Source organism: Gossypium hirsutum, chromosome A01 (genome assembly GCF_007990345.1).
Source record: "Gossypium hirsutum isolate 1008001.06 chromosome A01, Gossypium_hirsutum_v2.1, whole genome shotgun sequence".
NCBI classification, from domain to species: domain Eukaryota; kingdom Viridiplantae; phylum Streptophyta; class Magnoliopsida; order Malvales; family Malvaceae; genus Gossypium; species Gossypium hirsutum.
In genome coordinates, this window is record NC_053424.1 from 17,293,391 (window position 1) to 17,312,400 (window position 19,010).

Consider the following 19,010-nt stretch of genomic DNA (forward strand, 5'->3'; position numbering starts at 1 on the left):
TTCAAAGAGTTAAAAACCACAAAACAACATTTTGTAAATCAAGAGGAAAATAAGTAATGAATATGGGTTAATATGCATGAATAACGTACAATACTTGATAAGTGCAGATAACATAACCTTATTTAATCAATCAAATCAAACAAACAATTAATTTAAAACAACAAAATTTACAAGCATGGGTGAACAACAATTGATTTAATAATACATAAAAACAAGTAAACGCGATGTAGCAAATATACATGAGATGATGTGAGGACAATTAACTCATGAAATATCAAACAATATAAAACCAATATAATACTAAAATAATTTCTGAAAATGAAGTACTAACGAGCAAATAACATATGCTAGGACTTGAAATAATTTATAAAAGAAAAAACTAAGAATATAAATATATAATTAAAAACATTTGAATCAAATAAAATGCCAAATATTTAGAAATAGAACATTTATTTGAAATTAACAATATCTATACAATAAAGATAATTTTTTTAAAAAAAACATAAAATATGAAAAGATTGCATTTGTATAAAATATGAAACTAAATAATTGTATATGTGAATAAATTTCAGAAACAATTATATACAAAAATAACATGGAATTAAAATATAAACTATAAGATTAAATTAAGTTCACCATAAGTTATAGTATACGTAATATATTTTAACAACATAATTATATATACAAATAGATTTCTTTTTAAAAAACTATATATTTAAAATAACATGATCAAATATATGCACCAAGTATGTGAATAATAATAGTTTAAATGATACATAAAATATATGGATTTTCCTTCAAATAAAAAAAAGAATATATAACAAAATATAGGAATAGGTTTAAAAGAAATCATATGTATAAAATAATATAAAATTAATAATGTATATAGAATAAAATTAATTTTATCATGAACCATATATATATAATAAAAATATATAAGAACATTTATACAAAATATTATATAGAATATTGAAATAATATGATATAAACAAACTTTACAATAATGATTTAAAAAAAAAGTAAAATTATCAAAGTAGCTAGAAATATAAAAATAAATAATCAAGAATTAAAAATGTATGTTAAGTGGATTTTTAAAATAATAATGAATTATACAAAATAAAAAAACTCAATTAAAATAAAGTTAAAATGAAAGGGATAATTAATAAATTAAGCCATTGAAATCGAAAAAGACTAAAGCGCAATGCGCGCGAATGTGCAGGGATCAAAATTGGAAATATTCCAGATCCTAAAACGCAGAGTTTATGCGCGAGCTAAATTGCAATAGCACACAGATTTTAGGAAAAAATAAAAAAAAACAAATAAACACAAATAGGATCCAATTGAAAATCAGCGCGAAAGAGAGGGATCAATTGCACAAATTAACCATCCGCAACAAAAGAGCGCGGATCCGACCTGCAGATAGGGTCTATGCGCTGATCCCTTTCCCTTCGAAATGGCGTCGTTTCTTCCCTTCTATAAAACCAAACATTTGCTTCAAAAAAAAACCAAAGAAAACAATCGGCCCCTTCTAAAATAACCCTAGCCCCTTTTATTTCCCCATAATTTTCTCCTTGGTTGACCTTAACCCTTCCCTTTGAATGTCGATCCGCCACCATAACGGCGACAAGCCTTTCGGTTATTCAGCCTTAGGTTCCCTCTATGCCTCGACTTTGACAAAGCAAAAGGAATCCACGGCATTTGGTAAGGAACCTCTTTAATTTTTGTTTTCAAATGCTTTAAAACTATAATGGAAAAGAATAAAGGAAATAGAATAAAAAAGGAAGCATAAAATCCAGAAAAGTTGAACCTAAAATCACCTTTTGAGAACTAATTTTAGATTGCTCTCTATTTTTCTTCAATATGCGTGTATTTCTGTGAAAAAAATCATCCCCTTTACATCGTTTTCATTCGGTTTTATAGCCGAAAAATAAAATAAAAAATAAATTTCCTTGCTGTTTGCTGCCCATGGCTTGTTTGCTGTTTTCGTTTGTTAATCTATTGCAGGAGGAGCTAGCTGGAAGTGGTGGCGCACATGGAGACCTATTCCATACGAGGCTGCGGCGCAACTTGGTCCTAGGGTTTCAGCTCCTAGTGCTGAAGTTTGGGCCATCTGGGCTGTTTTAGGAGTGGGCTGGGATTTGATTTATTTAGTAATTGGGCTGGGGGTTTCAGGTTTTGGGCATTGGCTGTTAATTTTGTTAGGAATTTGGGCTAATGAATGTAAATGGACATTGGACCTTATTTTATTTTTACTATTTTTATATTTTGGTTTTTTGGTTCTTGTATGGGCCCGGATGAAATGGGCCTATTACATTAGAAATAAATTTAGTTCGAGAAATAAATTCAGAATTTTGAAAATAGGAATAATAAGCCTTAGCCTTAGACTCGGTAAATTCTGTATCAAGAATCAATCCTCGAAAATTAATATTCTACTCCAACGATAAGTTGGTTATAGTAGTTAAGAACGTCATAACCACCAGTTCTTCCTCTCGTAGCTGGTCCCGGTACGACTTGCAAACCAACCCTTACTGATTAACTAACCGAGATACATGAGTTCCAGATTCAAGATTCCGGCAACCTTGCGTTCTGAAGAACCCAACTCGAATTAACGATCTCAACCGCGTGGGTCATTTAAACTCGATCACTTCTTCTTTAATTTGTTCTCGGAGATCCGAATACAGCACAGCCGACTGGTCTCTCCAACTGTTAGCAAACATGACTTCAACCCAACTCGCACTTTGACTTGAAATTGAGTTTAACTTTAAGGGATGATTGGTCTATCCCGATACTTAGGAAAAAATGAATACCGATTAGAAGAATTTTTAGCACAAATTCGCATCTCACGATTCCCAACCGGGAAGAGCACTGGCCTAAGGCTAAGATGAAATTTAGTGAAGCATGAAATTATTCATTCTTTGTAGCTTTGGAAAGTGGTTTGATGATTATGGTGAAGAAAGGAATAGAAATGACTTGGAAAGAAATTAGCCCAAATTTATAAAAGCAAGAAAAATGCAAATGAAAGTAGCAGTATGCTCATGCCAATCTGAAAGACAAAAGAGAATAATTCAATTCCAAATTGAAGTAGGAATGTAGAACTAAGTGATGCTTTTCCTAAGAACATTAAGGCCTATTTATATACATAAGATTTGCTATTTTTGGCCTCAACTAATTTAACATAAAATAAATAATAAATAATAAATAAAAGAAGATTTTTTTTCCTATTTTTGGCTTTTTACAAAGTCAAAATTCTGATGAGTCCTTGGCTTTCTCCACATTTTTTATTCGGCCTCATTTTTATCGATTGTGTTTCAATTTAGTCCTTTTTTGCTTGTTTTTGTCTCTTAGCGTCCCAATTGCATCCCTGACAAGATAAAAACATAAAAGTACTAATTTAGCATGGATCAATTCAGAAATAAACTGAATTAAACATAAAATAACATGCAAATTAATATGTTATCAGTGATTATATAGGTGTATTAAAATTTGGTTTTGACATTTAGATAGTTAATTAAGTACAAAGGACTAAATTATAAAAAGTGTCAAAGATAAATAATATTAGTTTAATTGATCCAAAGGGATGAAAAATCATTATAGTAGAGATTTATATGACAATTAAGCCATTTCTAATTTAATGGACGGGATGTATGTATGTTTTAAATTAAAAATATGTTAGTTAATGACATTTTTGTAACTTAGTGAAAATCATAAACAAAGTAAAAACAAAAGAAAAGCTATCATCTTTATTCTTTTTCATTTGGAAAAACCTAATACACCATTGAAGCACCTCCAAGCTTTCCATCATCATAGTTACTCTTGCATGGTAAGGAATTTTAAATAGTTTTTTCATGATTTTTATGTTTTTGAGATCATTATAGCTTAATCTAGCTAGTATAGGGACTAATTCGTGAAATTAGCAAAGTATAAAAAATATATCATTGATGTTTTTAATTTATTTTGATGTTTATTGGTAGAATACGATGTTTAGGTGTTTAATAGAAATATTTTGTTGAATAATTTTATATAATTTTCAAATTTAAGGGTTTAATTGAAAATGAATTAAATTAGACATGATTTTATTGTGAAATTTTAGTATGTCTGGACTGATTTGGTATATTTATAAATTTGGTATAATGAGTATAAAGTTTAATTGTATAAATAATCATGTTTTGGTATTAGGGACCAAATTGAGTAAAATGTGAAAGTTTGGGGTTAATGTGAAAAGTTGTAAGTAGAAAGTTATATGTATTAAATTGGAAAATATATGAAATTGAGGCTAATAATTGAAATAAATTATATTATAGATCAAGAACAAATAGATCATTGAGGAAAAGGGAAAGTTGTTGAATAGTCTTTAAAGTTTTGCTGACTTTGCAGTTTAGCCTTAGTAAGTTCATACGGTATTGTTTTGACTATGTCTTAGTAATGTTAATATTATGAATTATATTATTTGTTAATATTAGATATATATATGAAACATTAAGTTTGAATTGGTGAAAATTTGATTAAAATGGAAATTGTTATTTGATTTTCTATATTGGGCCCGGATAAACATAAGATATGATACAATTGGCATGCCAATAGGTTATATTGCACGTTGTATGGGTCTGACTTGAGTTGAGATGATGATTCCTGATTTATTCCTATCCACTTAATATACTAGAGTCCAACATTTGCTGCAAACTTTCGTATTATATTTACAGTGTTTCTGGCATGTTATCGTGGGTGGATATAAAGCCTTCAAGCTTGACAATTGGTGCTGAGGTGTGTTTTTGGAGGGATGCTAGCCTATAGGCTAGGCACTTGGTGCCAAGGTGTGTTCTCAGTTGGTTTGGCTTGTTGGATCTTTGTGGTGTGTTACGGTGGATAACCACGTATCCATATATGTGATATCTTCAACGGGTAGATTTTAAATGGTTAAATGACTTACGTATTGAATTGTATAAATGTTTGATTGATTTTCGAGAGTATATAATGAATTGATATTGATTGAATTTGTACTATTGAACGAATTATGCAACTTATATATTTGTATAACTCACCATTGATTGATTGTGGTTGACAGGATTAAAGGTTTATTAACATTTTAATTAAATGATTTTGTATGTTTATTCGGTAAGTTTTATCATTTTAACTTGTGAACTTACTAAGCTTATTAAAGCTTACTCATGTCATTTTTTTGTTTCCTTGTAGATAACATTTTGCGAAATCGGGCGATTGGATCAATGCGAATATCACACTATTTGGATTCTTTTGGTAGATTTTGAAAAAGTTTTATTGTGGGATATGTGGCATACAATAAGAGTATCTCGTATATGTTTTAAGTACTTACTACAAGTGGTATGTTTATACTTGTGTGATGAATGTATGCTTTAGTTAATATTTTGTGGCATATAATAGGAATATTTCGTATATGTTTTAAGTACTTACTACAAGTGGTACGTTTATACTTGTGTGATGAATGTATGCTTTAGTTAATATTTTGCTTGTTCATGGTTTGATATGAAAATACAAATATGGTATGGAACTTGTCATGTAATAGGTGAAATTGTTTAAGTTTTGATTCTGTCATATATGTGGTAATGGTTAGATTGATGAAATAATGTTTATGTTTTGTAATAGCTATATGTGATCATGTTCTATACATTGTGTGATTATGGTATTGTTATGCTATTTGGTCACTTAGTATAAATCTTATTTAGGTGGTTAAATTATGGTTCATTTGAATGAGAATAGATGAATAGAGGAAGGGTAAGTTTTATCTTGAATGTAAGGTAGTTTATGAGATTATGTGCTACCATTTGATATATGCTTGTGACATAATAACATAGCTTTAAATTTTGGATTGTTTAAGTGTTTGAATTGTGGTGTCAAGGATGACACATTGGTTAACCACATAGGTTGATTATTTTAGGATGATTTGAGTATGTTTGATTGTATTTTGAAGGCTTGTAAACATGTGTCTTTGGTATGTCTTGACACATAGGCAAGTGGGTTGAAAGTGGCTTGTTTTAGGAGTAATCTAAGCAGTACATGGCCTGGGACACAGGCTATCACACGACTTTGTGCCACACACGGCCACCCCACACGACCGTGTGTCATTATTGTTTCATATGCATGTTTCACACGGTTTGGCACATGGCCTGCGACATGGTCATGTGTCCATATTTTGAATGTCTACACGGTCTAGGTTATGTCACACAACCGTGTGACCCTTATTTCCCTAACTTTCAAGTTTTTTTTCAAAATTTTCTGATTTGTTTCAAATTGATTCAAAAATGTTATCAAACTATTTTTAGAGCTTTTGTAAGCTTGATTTAAGGCATGTAAATGTACTTTTATCCCTATTTAAATGAATTAGTGAATGTTAATAATTATTTTGCATATTTGTTATGTTTTGAAAATGAATGTTTTGATTTGCTTGGTAACGCTCTGTAACCCTAATCTGACAACGGAAATGGGTTAGGGGTGTTACAAGTTTGATAAATTATATCTTGGGCATACCATTTGAGTTTTTTTTTGTACTATTGGGATAAAAAAGCTAACAAACAAATACATAATAATTACAAATAAAATTTAGAAAACATCACATTTTTTCACATAATAATCTTCTTTATACTAGTTAAGTAAATAAAAAAAACTCTCAGAAATTTCAACACAACGGGACCATCTATTAAGTACATAAAAAAATAAATAATGTTAAAAAAACAGAAACATACCTGCCCCTTTCTTCAAAACACCCTCCCTACAAAACAAACTATTAAAAACAAAACTCATACTCTTTCTGTTACTTGCATCTAAAAAACAAAAAAACTTACACCCTTTCTACAAAATAAAAACTCAGCAAATTCAACACAACCATTTGCAAAATAAATAAATCAAAAACAAAAAAAATCATAACCTATAAAACAAAAAAAATACATGTTTCATTTCTTTCTTCCTATTCTATCAAAAGCAAAAAAAGCAAAAAAAAAATCTAACTACAAACCTCATCCATATACACTCTCATATATATGCTTAAAGGAAACAAAAAAAAAGCAACTAAAAAGTCAATTTCAAGCCCTGCGACCTATTGGTCTTGTCCGCTACATGCGGTCACTGGGCAAAACTGGTGCTGCCTATCGCCAATCCTCCACCCCACCTGACACATGCATTACAAGTCTCATAACCCAAGTCCCCATAAACCCCTTTAAATTTATTATTTACTAAACGATCATATATGGTGTAGACACTCAATTTTGCTCGGGCCCAGAAATAATTTCAAAAAAAAAACAAAGTCCAAGTCTAGTACAAAATTACAAACATATAATTTGGCCCAATCGAAATGGCCCATTACTTGAAAAGATTGAAGGTTCATCTATGAGCTTGACTCATATGGAAATATAATCTTTAAGGATATGCAATCTTAGATATGATATGCAATCTTAGATATGATACAATCTTAGATATGATATGCAATCTTAGATATGATATGCAATCTTGAAGATATGATCTTGTAATCTTGGAGATTTAATTTGTAGATATCCTTTAATCTTAACTGTTGATGTAATTGATCTGTATCGTTGGATTTGCGGAGGCTCAACTATAAATAGAGGCCTCTCCATTCATTGTAAATCACTTGAGTTTTGGGAAGCAATAAGAATTCTTGAGAGCATTCACTCAAATTTCTCTCCCTCTTGCGTTCTTACTCTCTGTGGTTTGTTCTTATTTTATTCTTCGTCTATCTTAGTTTTTCAACCTTTTTTATATTTTAATTTCTTCATTTTTCAAATATGTATATTTATTCCTATCTTTTATACATTTGATTATGTATTTTATATATTATAATATTTAACCTTTTTATATAGTTTATTTTCAAATATATATTTTCTATGCATGTATATATATTATATTATAATTTCATGTATTTTGAACTATTGCATTATATTTTTATAATTTGTAAATGTTCTATTTATTCATTTTTTTAGTGTATGTCATTTATCTTATTTGTGCATAGTTTCTTTTTTTTATATGCTATGTTTAATTATTTCTTTTATGTGCTATTTTATGATATATATATATTGTTGTATAATTTTTGCATGTATTATGTTTTTATTTTAGTTTACTCATGTTTTTATTTGTTTATTATCTTATATTTACCCTAGTATTTTTTTTCCATTAAACGTATGTTCATGTTATTTAGTTTTGTCTTAATGATATTATTTATGTTTGTATGGAAATGTTAGAATATTTTGTACATCTATGCTTCATGATGCATTAATATGTCATCCTAAAACGTCATTTAAAATAATATTCCAAGGTTTTTTTAAAAATAAAAAAATAAAAGGCAATGCTTGATGTTTGGAAACTTCGAGAAAGGTAGTGCCCTAACTTACTAGGTTGCGACTTTTCTCGTTGAATTCGAATAGTCAAGCACCCTTCTAAATGATTTTGAGTTTTCAAAACTTAAACAATTATTTCGAGATTTCAAAACATAGTGTCCTAACTTACTGGATATGGCGTTTTGTTGTTTCGAGATAGAAATTTTCGAAAGACGAGCTTAGTTTTGAAGGTTTTAAAATGTTGCGTCCTAACTTACTGGATGTGATGTTTTGACTCGTTTAAAATAAGTGAGCCTTAATTTTCAAAATTGAGACATTCTAATTAAAAGAGGTTTGCATCTTAAAACTTTCAAATTTCCGACATTAAAGACACTTGATAATCAATTAGGTACCAATTTTTGGGCGTTACGAGGGTGCTAACCCTTCCTCGTACGTAACCGACTCTCGAATCCATTTTTTCGACTTTCGTAGACCAAAATTAATGTTTTAAAACAAAACATTTTATAAGGTGATCCAATCACACCTAAAAAGATTGGTGGCAACTCCCGTTTTTGTTTTTCTTAAAGTCGATTCCCATTTTCCAAAACTCGATTTAAAAATGGTTTCGACAGCTTGGCGACTCCGCTAGGGACTAATAAGAGAGTCAAGCCGTGTACTTGATTATCTCTTGTCTTAATGTTGGAAATTAAAAATTTTAAAATTTAATCCTCTTTGCATTACATGTGTTTGTATTATTGCATATGTTATATATTCTGATACGCATTGCATTTGCATGACCGTTGTGGTCACACCCTTAAGTGGGAGTGAGAAACTACGCCTTCGTGAGGTTTTCGCCTCCGTGCAGGATAGTGGATCACTTTTGGGATACATCCGTACCTATGGTTTCGTGAGATTTTCATCTCCGTGTAGCCATAGGGAAATGTATTCCCCTGAACTGAACTCAATTCAAATGAGCCTATAATGGGTGAAGATCGAGGAATCTGCTGGTTCGGATACCTCAAACTTTAGAAACAAACCACATATAGAAAAACAGTAAGAGCTCAATATAGACAGAATTATACTTAGGTTATCTTTGTGTTTATTAATATCATATGATACTGATTGTTTTCTTTCTTTTGTGCATGTCATATTGCATTTAAAAGGTATCGATTCACAGTCAGTTTCTAAGTTAGAAAGTTTTATTATGGAGAATGGACTTCTTGATAGAATGGAGGGCAACGTTAATGTCCATAAATGGTCAAAGGAAATGCTGAAGGATATACATCAGAATTATGGGGTTACACTCGCATCAGCGTGGCGCAAAATAATCTCCAGGAGTTAAAGGAAATATGAGATCAATGGAGTAATGAAGCCAAGCAGTTGTTCTACAATAATTAAGGGGACTTGCAGTATTTGCTTGACAGGAGGATAGATGAGCAATTCAAAGTGAGTGTGGGAGTATTGATGGACACTTCTACCATTATAGCATTTCTCTTTCATATGAAGACGGTTGCCATGTGGATGGTAAGGGTATTGGAAGGAAAGTGATTGATAGAGTGCATGAGACCTACAAAAATGAGTTGGATGGAAAGAATTTTGCCTATGATGGTAAAAAGCTCATTTACTATAGGACTGCTACCAAACAACAAGCTTGAGTTTACTATTGTACTTATCAGAAACAATGGAAATGCAAGCCCCGATGGCCTGGATAGCTCAAGTAAGCATGAAAGAAAGCGATTAAAGAAGACCGTATCATACAAAGACCTTTAGAAATTAGCTATGCTGTGAAGGTACCAAGGCAGGATGCTCTGCGTGGGTAGAAATCTAAAAGCTCTCAAGAAATATTAAGGATATAAGATATTATTTTAAGGTAGCATACTGCAGAATGGGATACCTACCTGTTCGCTAATCTATCTCAAAATAATCAGAACAACTTCACAGGTATTGGAGGAGGTGCCCTTAGCTGCACGGATTACCCCACAGGTGAGGTCGTAGCTCAAACTCAAGAGGCAGCTGATTATTTACAGACATTGGCGGCACAGGCTGACATATTGAGCACCAATATGAGCTACAATCTGATCGTGGCCAAGAGTTTGTTTTGTTAAAACTTTAGGCATTAGGGCGAAAGCGTATTTGAAATCCATTTATATGTAAAGATATTCTTTTTCTAAATAAAGTTTTCTAAATGAGATTGAATCGAGATCGATACCTTTTGCATTCATTTGCATCTTATAGCATTTCATTGCATCATTTGCATTCAAAATTATAAAAAGACCCTAATTAGTTAAAGTTATTAAAAAGAGAAAGAAAAAGAGAGAGAGGGAAGAGGGTCACAGCTGAGTGAAAAAGAAGTTGAATGGGAATTAATGACGTTCCCTTACATATCCCCGACTTTTGTGTCAGGAGGGATAGCTTACCTGGAGAAGGGGGTTTGGAAATGAAAATCATCCCATCAATGTCATACATGAGAAAGGAACTGAACAAAGAAACCTTGAGGGCATTCGCCCTTATGAACTGGGAAGTTCTTTAAACAATTGGACTGCAGAAGAACTTCCTATAATCTTTAGGAATTTTACGGAGTAATATTCAGAACATTCTTGTTGTTCTAAAGTCTAGGAGTAATGAGATTTCTTTTGATAAGTGGACTCATGTTCAGAATTTTTATTTTCAATAAAATATACTTTTATTATTTATCCGAGTAAATATTCTTTCATTCTGATTCTTTTGACCTTTAACATTCTTTATAAATTTTCATTTCATGTAAATAGTCATTCTTGAATTCATTTATTCCTTGTATATTCTTTTGTGTGCCTATCATAGATCCCTAGATATCAATGACACGGGCAACGATACTATAAATTCAGAGTTCCTTTTGAGTGCGATATGTGTTTAGAGGAATCTCAGTACTTTGAAGGTGACAGAAATTGTGACTTGTTTCTGAATTTGTTGAAAATGGTTTTTACCCCATGAAGTGGTGGTAGGAAATATAGCCTTAGAGGAAGGAAAGATTGCGAAATTGGAATTAGTTGAGGAGACAAAACAAGACCTTGTTGAGAATTATAGGAATTCAAAAATATGGTCTAAAGACGCATGCAGAAGGATTTGCAATTGCCAGGATAAACATGAGGTTTTGGGGCACTGTTGGTCCACCATGGAAAGGGATCGCATAGTTGTACAATGAATGCCAAATTTAAAGGAGTCAAGACTTATGAGGCATGTATGTTATGGGCCCGAGCTCGTCAAAAGTTTCAAGCTGACAATGACTCATCTTTGTAGACGTCAACTACTCCATTAAGAGGGCTAGATAGCTTCATATGCCAATATTACAAAGTCAAAAGTCATCCATTTCAAAAAAAAAGAAGAAGATCATATCCAACTGCATAATGCCAAAAGTTTGCAGTCTTTTCAAAGATAAGGCGCCATACCACAGTACAACAAAGGTTGCCAAAAGAAAAGAAAAAGAAGAAAAAATAAATTACAGAAGATGACTGAGATTGGTAAAAATTGGCATAAGAAACTACCTCTTACTCTCTATGCTTACGCTGGGGCAAACACCTTCAATTCCAGTTGTTTTAAAGGTTCCAGTCATCATCCTTGGAATGGGTGCATTGTTTGGCTCTCCTGAGCAGTCTGATGTGCCGTCAATAGCTGTGATGGTTAGCTCCAGGCGTTGGCCATTGATTTCCAGGGGCATCAGGTCGTACACAGTCTCTGAAACTTAAAATGATAGATTCTTTCTTCAAAACCAATTTCTGACAAAGTGGATGACAGTATCATGAAGGAAGCTCTCTTAGACTTCTATACAAGTTCAGGGAAGAGAAAGCCTGATCAAATCATTATTTTCAGGGATAGGGTTAGCGAGTCTCAATTCAATCAAGTTTTGATCAAATTATTGAGGCTTGCAAGTTCCTTGACGAGAAGTGGAACCCTAAAGATTGTGGTTGTTATTGTACGAAAAACCATCATACCAAGTTTTTTTCAATAGGGATCTCCTGACAATGTGCTACATGGTATTGTCATTGACAACAAAGTATGCCATCCAAAGAACAATGATTTTTACCTTGGTACCCATGCTGGAATGATTGGAATCATGAGGTAGACCCGCTATCATGCTCTCTTAGACCAGGCTGGGTTTTCGGCTGATGATCTGCAAGAGTTTGTTCATTCTCTATCCTATATGTATCAAAGGAGCACCACAGCCATATTTTTTGTGGCTCCTATTTGCTACGCTCATTTGGCAGCTTCACAGGTGGGGGCAATTTATGAAGATTAGGGATGCTTCAGAAACATCATCGAGTCATGGTGGGATGTATGTTCCAGGTTGAAGGATAAAGTCAGCAACTTCATTCTTGTCTGCTGAGAATCATTGAACCATCTTTTTGTAGGGTTTGACAAATAACAACCAGGACTACTGCTGGGGCAATCCCTTTCTCATGGGTTTATGAATCAAGATTTTTCCTCCAAGCTTTGATGGAGTCAAGAATTGAACACCTCTAGTAAATTTAACTTGAAAGTATTCATCCTAAACAAATGTACCAAGAATGGATGACACAGACTTATGACAAAGAAGGTTCGTCTAAAAGAATTTCATAAAGGAAACCTTGTGCTGAAAGAGATCCTTCCCATGCAAAAGGATTCTGAATTGGGAAGGGTCATATGTTGCGAAGAGGGCTTTCTCTAGAGGTGCACTAATTTTGACAAGAAATGGATAGGAAGAATTTATCTGATCCAGTGAATTCAGACTCGGTCAACGAGTACTTTGTCTGAAGGAGAAGGGAAGCCAACGTGAAAACCCGCAAAGGGCACTTTGGGACTTCTATTTCAAAAAAAAAGGAAAAAAAGAAAAAAAGAGAAAAAAATAAAAAGAAAAAAGAGAAAAATGGAAAAAGAAAAATGGAAATGCTAAGGTGAAAACCCGCAAAGGGCGCCTTGAGACCAAAGGGGTTTTGAGTTGAAAACCCGAAAGGGCAGCTCAAATTTTGAAGAGCACACGATAATCTTGCTATATCTGATTCAACGAAGAGTGAAGCGCGTTGCATATCGGGGCATCAACAAAGTACTTTGGATCTTTTAAACACATGTTGAATTCAAGAAAGTCTTCATGGAGCTGGCATATAAACGCTCAAGCGGCGATATCTAGGGCATCTAACTTTTGTCCTGTTTGCTATCTTTAGATTCTTTTTCTTCTCAAAGATAGGCTTTCAGATTAATGTCCTTTGTATTTTTGACAAATTTATTCAAATCTAATTATTCTCAAGATTAAATTATCTTCCATTATCCTTAAAGTATGTTGCATTAAAATAATGATAGATGAACTAAATATCTTTACAAACGAAGTTTTACATATTACTCTGGAAATTTCTAGATAATACAAGAAACTGAAACAAGACAATTGTTTAAAGAATTTCCATATTTAAGGGTCAGATGTACTCAGGGAAATTTCTTCTTCAGTCCAAAAGGTGGTTGGACATTTTAAGCAATATTGATCTTAAGAAAGGATCATTCCATAAACATCTCCAGCGGGTCACAACATTTGGAGAATGGTACAATAGGAGTAAGTTGATTCATCAAGATAAAACTTCAATGAGAGAATAAGTGATGACGTCTGAAATAGGGGTCATATTCATAACATTTTGCATTAGGAGAATTTGACTCACTTCGATCATAGCATCCTAATTATTAGACACGAACTCATATGCATTCTATAGGTTATGTCTCTTATGGGGCAATCTAGATCAAAGAAACAAGATTTGGCATCCCTGTGTTTATAGGGAACAAATCGCAGATAGCAGATCTGACACTCCTGTGCTTACAGCGAAGCAGATCGAAGATTTTAACATGGCATCCCTGTGTTTATAGGGAACAAGTTGAAGATTTCAGCATGGCATCCCTGTGTTTATAGGGAACAAGTTGAAGATAGCAGATTTGGCATCCTTGTGTTTATAGGGAACAAATCGAAGATAGCAGATCTGACATTCCTGTGCTTACAGCGAAGCAGATCGAAGATTTCAGCATGGCATCCCTATGTTTATAGGGAACAAGTTGAAGATAGCAGATTTGGCATCCCTGTGTTTATAGAGAACAAATCGAAGATAGAAGATCTGATATTCCTGTGCTTACAGTGAAGCAGATAGAAGATTTCAGCATGGCATCCCTGTGTTTATAGGGAACAAGTTGAAGATAGCAGATTTGGCATCCTTGTGCTTACAAGGAACAAATCGAAGACATAGCTGATTTGGCTTTCACGGTTTACGCTGAAGCAAATCTAAGATGATTTGGCATCTCTGTATTGTCAGAGAACAAATCGAAGTTTGGCGTCTCCATATTCGACAGAGAGCAGACACATAGCAGATCTGGACTTCATATGTTTATACTAAAGCAGATCCAAGGTGATTTGGCATCCTTGTGCTTACAAGGAACAAATCGAAGACATAGCTGATTTGGCTTTCACGTGCTTACGATGAAGCAAATCTAAGATGATTTGGCATCTCTGTATTGTCAGATAACAAATCGAAGTTTGGCGTCTCCATATTCGACGGAGAACAGACACATAGCAGATCTAACCTTCAGATGTTTATACTGAAGTAGATTCAAGATGATTTGGCATTCTTGTGCTTACAAGGAACAAATCGAAGACATAGCTGATTTGGTTTTCACATGCTTACGATGAAGCAAATCTAAGATGATTTGGCATCTCTGTATTGTTAGAGAACAAATCGAAGTTTGGCGTCTCCATATTCGACGGAGGGCAAACACATAGCAGATCTAACCTTCAGATGATTAGACTGAAGCAGATCCAAGATGGTTTGGTATCCTTGTGATTACAAGGTGCAAATCGAAGACATAGTTAATTTGGTTTTCGCGTGCTTACGATGAAGCAAATCTAAGATGATTTGGCATCTCTGTATTGTCAGAAAACAGATCAAAGATAACAGATTTGGCGTCTCTGTATTAGACAGGGAGCAGATCAAAGATAGCAGATATCGCCTTCCTAAGTTGCAGTGAAGCAGATTGAAGCCGTCAAGAGGCCATTTAAAGAAAATTAAGGATCAAGAACTCAAGACTCGACGAGCTCGGGCAAAATTGTCCTTTTATAGTCTTTGCTCTATTCCTGTTACACAGCAATGAGCAAAGAGGGGCAGCTGTAGACATTCAATTTTGCCCGGGCCCAGAAATAATTTCAAAAAAAAAAACAAAGTCCAAGTCTAGTACAAAATTACAAACATATAATTTGGCCCAATCGAAATGGCCCATTACTTGAAAAGATTGAAGGTCCATCTATGAGCTTGACTCATATGGCAATATAATCTTTAAGGATATGCAATCTTAGATATGATATGCAATCTTAGATATGATACAATCTTGGATATGATATGCAATCTTAGATATGATATACAATCTTGAAGATATGATCTTGTAATCTTGGAGATTTAATTTGTAGATATCCTTTAATCTTAACCGTTGATGTAATTGATCTGTACCGTTGGATTTGGGGAGGCTCAACTATAAATAGAGGCCTCTCCCTTCATTGTAAATCACTTGAGTTTTGGGAAGCAATAAGAATTCTTGAGAGAATTCACTCAAATTTCTCTCCCTCTTGTGTTCTTACTCTCTGTGGTTTGTTCTTATTTTATTCTTCGTCTATCTTAGTTTTTCAACCTTTTTTATATTTTAATTTCTTCATTTTTCAAATATGTATATTTATTCCTATCTTTTATACATTTGATTATGTATTTTATATATTATAATATTTAACTTTTTTATATAGTTTATTTTCAAATATATATTTTCTATGCATGTATATATATTATATTATCATTTCATGTATTTTGAACTATTGCATTATATTTTTATAATTTGTAAATGTTCTATTTATTCATTTTTTTAGTGTATGTCATTTATCTTATTTGTGCATAGTTTCATTTTTTATATGCTATGATTAATTATTTCTTTTATGTGCTATTTTATGATATATATATTGTTGTATAATTTTTGCATGTATTATGTTTTTCTTTTAGTTTACTCATATTTTTATTTGTTTATTATCTTATATTTACCCTAGTATTTTTTTTCCATTAAACGTATGTTCATGTTATTTAGTTTTGTCTTAATGATATTATTTATGTTTGTATGGAAATGTTAGAATATTTTGTACATCTATGCTTCATGATGCATTAATATGTCATCCTAAAACGTCATTTAAAATAATATTCCAATGTCTTTTTAAAAATAAAAAAATAAAAGGCAATGCTTGATGTTTGGAAACTTCGAGAAAGGTAGTGCCCTAACTTACTAGGTTGCGACTTTTCTCGTTGAATTCGAATAGTCAAGCACCCGTCTAAGTGATTTTGAGTTTTCAAAACTTAAACAATTATTTTGAGATTTCAAAACATAGTGTCCTAACTTACTGGATATGGCATTTTGTTGTTTCGATATAGAAATTTTCGAAAGACGAGCTTAGTTTCGAATGTTTTAAAATGTTGCTTCCTAACTTACTGGATGTGATGTTTTGACTCGTTTAAAATAAGTGAGCCTTAATTTTCAAAATTGAGACATTTTAATTAAAAGAGGTTTGCATCTTAAAACTTTCAAATTTCCGACATTAAAGACACTTGATAATCAATTAGGTACCAATTTTTGGGCGTTACGAGGGTGTTAACCCTTCCTCGTACGTAACCGACTCCCGAATCCGTTTTCTTGACTTTCGTAGACCAAAATTAATGTTTTAAAACAAAACATTTTATAAGATGATCCAATCACACCTAAAAAGATTGGTGGCAACTCCCGTTTTCGTTTTTCTTAAAGTCGATTCCCATTTTCCAAAACTCGATTTAAAAATGGTTTCGACATATGGCCTATTTTCTTACTGGGTTTTTTCAAACCCTGATATTGGTGTTGCCTCTCATACGTCCTCCACCCATTTAATATATATATATTTTTCACAAATCATATGCTAATGATGGTTCCATAATTGCAACAAAAAAAAATGGTGGTGTCGCCACCCTAACTCCCTCCAACCCCAACACTATTAAAAACATATCATTTTGGTAAATAATGGTATTGGCATACCATTTAGGTATTTAAATATTAATTTTGTATTATCTAAGTAAAAAAGCTCATATTTTCCTTTAAAAAGTAATATTATATTTGGTACTTGTATTTTTATAAAGTGTCTAATATGGTACTTATACTTTAAAAATATCCAATGTGTTACATGAACTTGCAATATGTGTTTTATTATGATACTTGCACTTTCATAAAATATCCAATGTATTACTTATATCTTGAAAATGTCCGTTATGATACCTAAATTATCAATATGTATTTTATTATGGTACCTAGTGTTAAGAACGTTATGGTGAATTGCTAAATCGACTAATAAAAATTAAACAAATAAATTTTTTTTCCAAATCATCAAGTGTGTATGGATATTATAAGTTATAACATTATGTGAAAAACTAAAAAAAATTTAAATCTAATTAAATTTAAAATAAATAACTAACTAACATATGGTTAATAAAAAGAAGTAAATATTAAATTTACATAATAAAAAGAATACCATCTATTTAAAATAATATTTTTTATTATCCAAGAAAGTACATATAAGTTTAGTATTTACTTCTCTTTTTATTAATCATATGTTTAGTTATTTGGAAAAAAATTACGTACCAAATTTTCATTTATTAGTTTAGCAATTCACTAACTTCCTTAACATTAGGTATCATAATAAAACATATAGTAAAAGTTCAAGTATCACATTAGACATTTTATGACAGTACATTTATCATAATAAAACATATATTGAAAGTATTGATATCAATTGAACATTTTCAAAGTACATCTACTACATTAGACATTTCATTAAAGTACAGGTATCAAATTAGACATTTCATTAAAGTACAGGTATCAAATGTGACATTATCTTCTTCTTCTTTTTTAAAAAAACCTTTAACTACTTGAAAAAAAACCTCTTTATAATTATTATTTTAAAAATTCATATCCATTTATAAAATATTGTTATTTATTTAAACTATTTATTATTATAATAATAATTTTATAAAATTCATATTCATATTGCAACATGTTGTGACCTACTCTGATGATATGTGCAAGTATTAATTTGCCAATGTCGTGATTATCATCTTTTGTTGAACTTTCATTTTTAATGATTATAGTGCTTTTTATTCATTCTATACATTTTGAACAAGGTAATTTAAAGGTTGAACACTAAAATTCATTCAGTTTGCTCGTTGCTAATTCTAGTATCAGTTTGATCAAGAAAATTGGGAAACATTTTACATTTGACACTCTCATTCTTTTCTCAAAAACTCAACCCTTCATCCTTCTCCACCCCTCTTTCCATTCTGAAACACATTGTCTCAGATCAACATAAAACAATTTTAAATAAATTCATTTAAACCCAAATAATTTCAAACTCCTTTCTAGTTTGCACAACAACATTGAATACCCCTGTAACCATCGCGAGATTTTGAACTTCAACTCAACATTCAATAATCTTTTGCTGAAATCACCTTCAAAATTATTCAATTTTTTGGGTTCAAAACCAACAAAAGAATAATAATTTGAAGGTGAATAGATGAAGATGGGCTGGGTTCATAACCCCTAAATTTTTCGGAGCAGAAAAATTATGAACAAAATTTTTAAACATATTATGAACGTAATTATGAAATCACATATTATCCTAGTGTAACC

The 19,010-nt window shown here is 31.9% G+C and overlaps 1 pseudogene; it reads left to right on the forward strand.

Moving 5' to 3' along the window:
* Positions 1-11,830: 11,830 nt before the first annotated feature.
* LOC121210141 (protein argonaute 4A-like) lies at positions 11,831-13,892 on the forward strand (annotated as a pseudogene).
* The last annotated feature ends 5,118 nt before the right edge of the window (positions 13,893-19,010 follow it).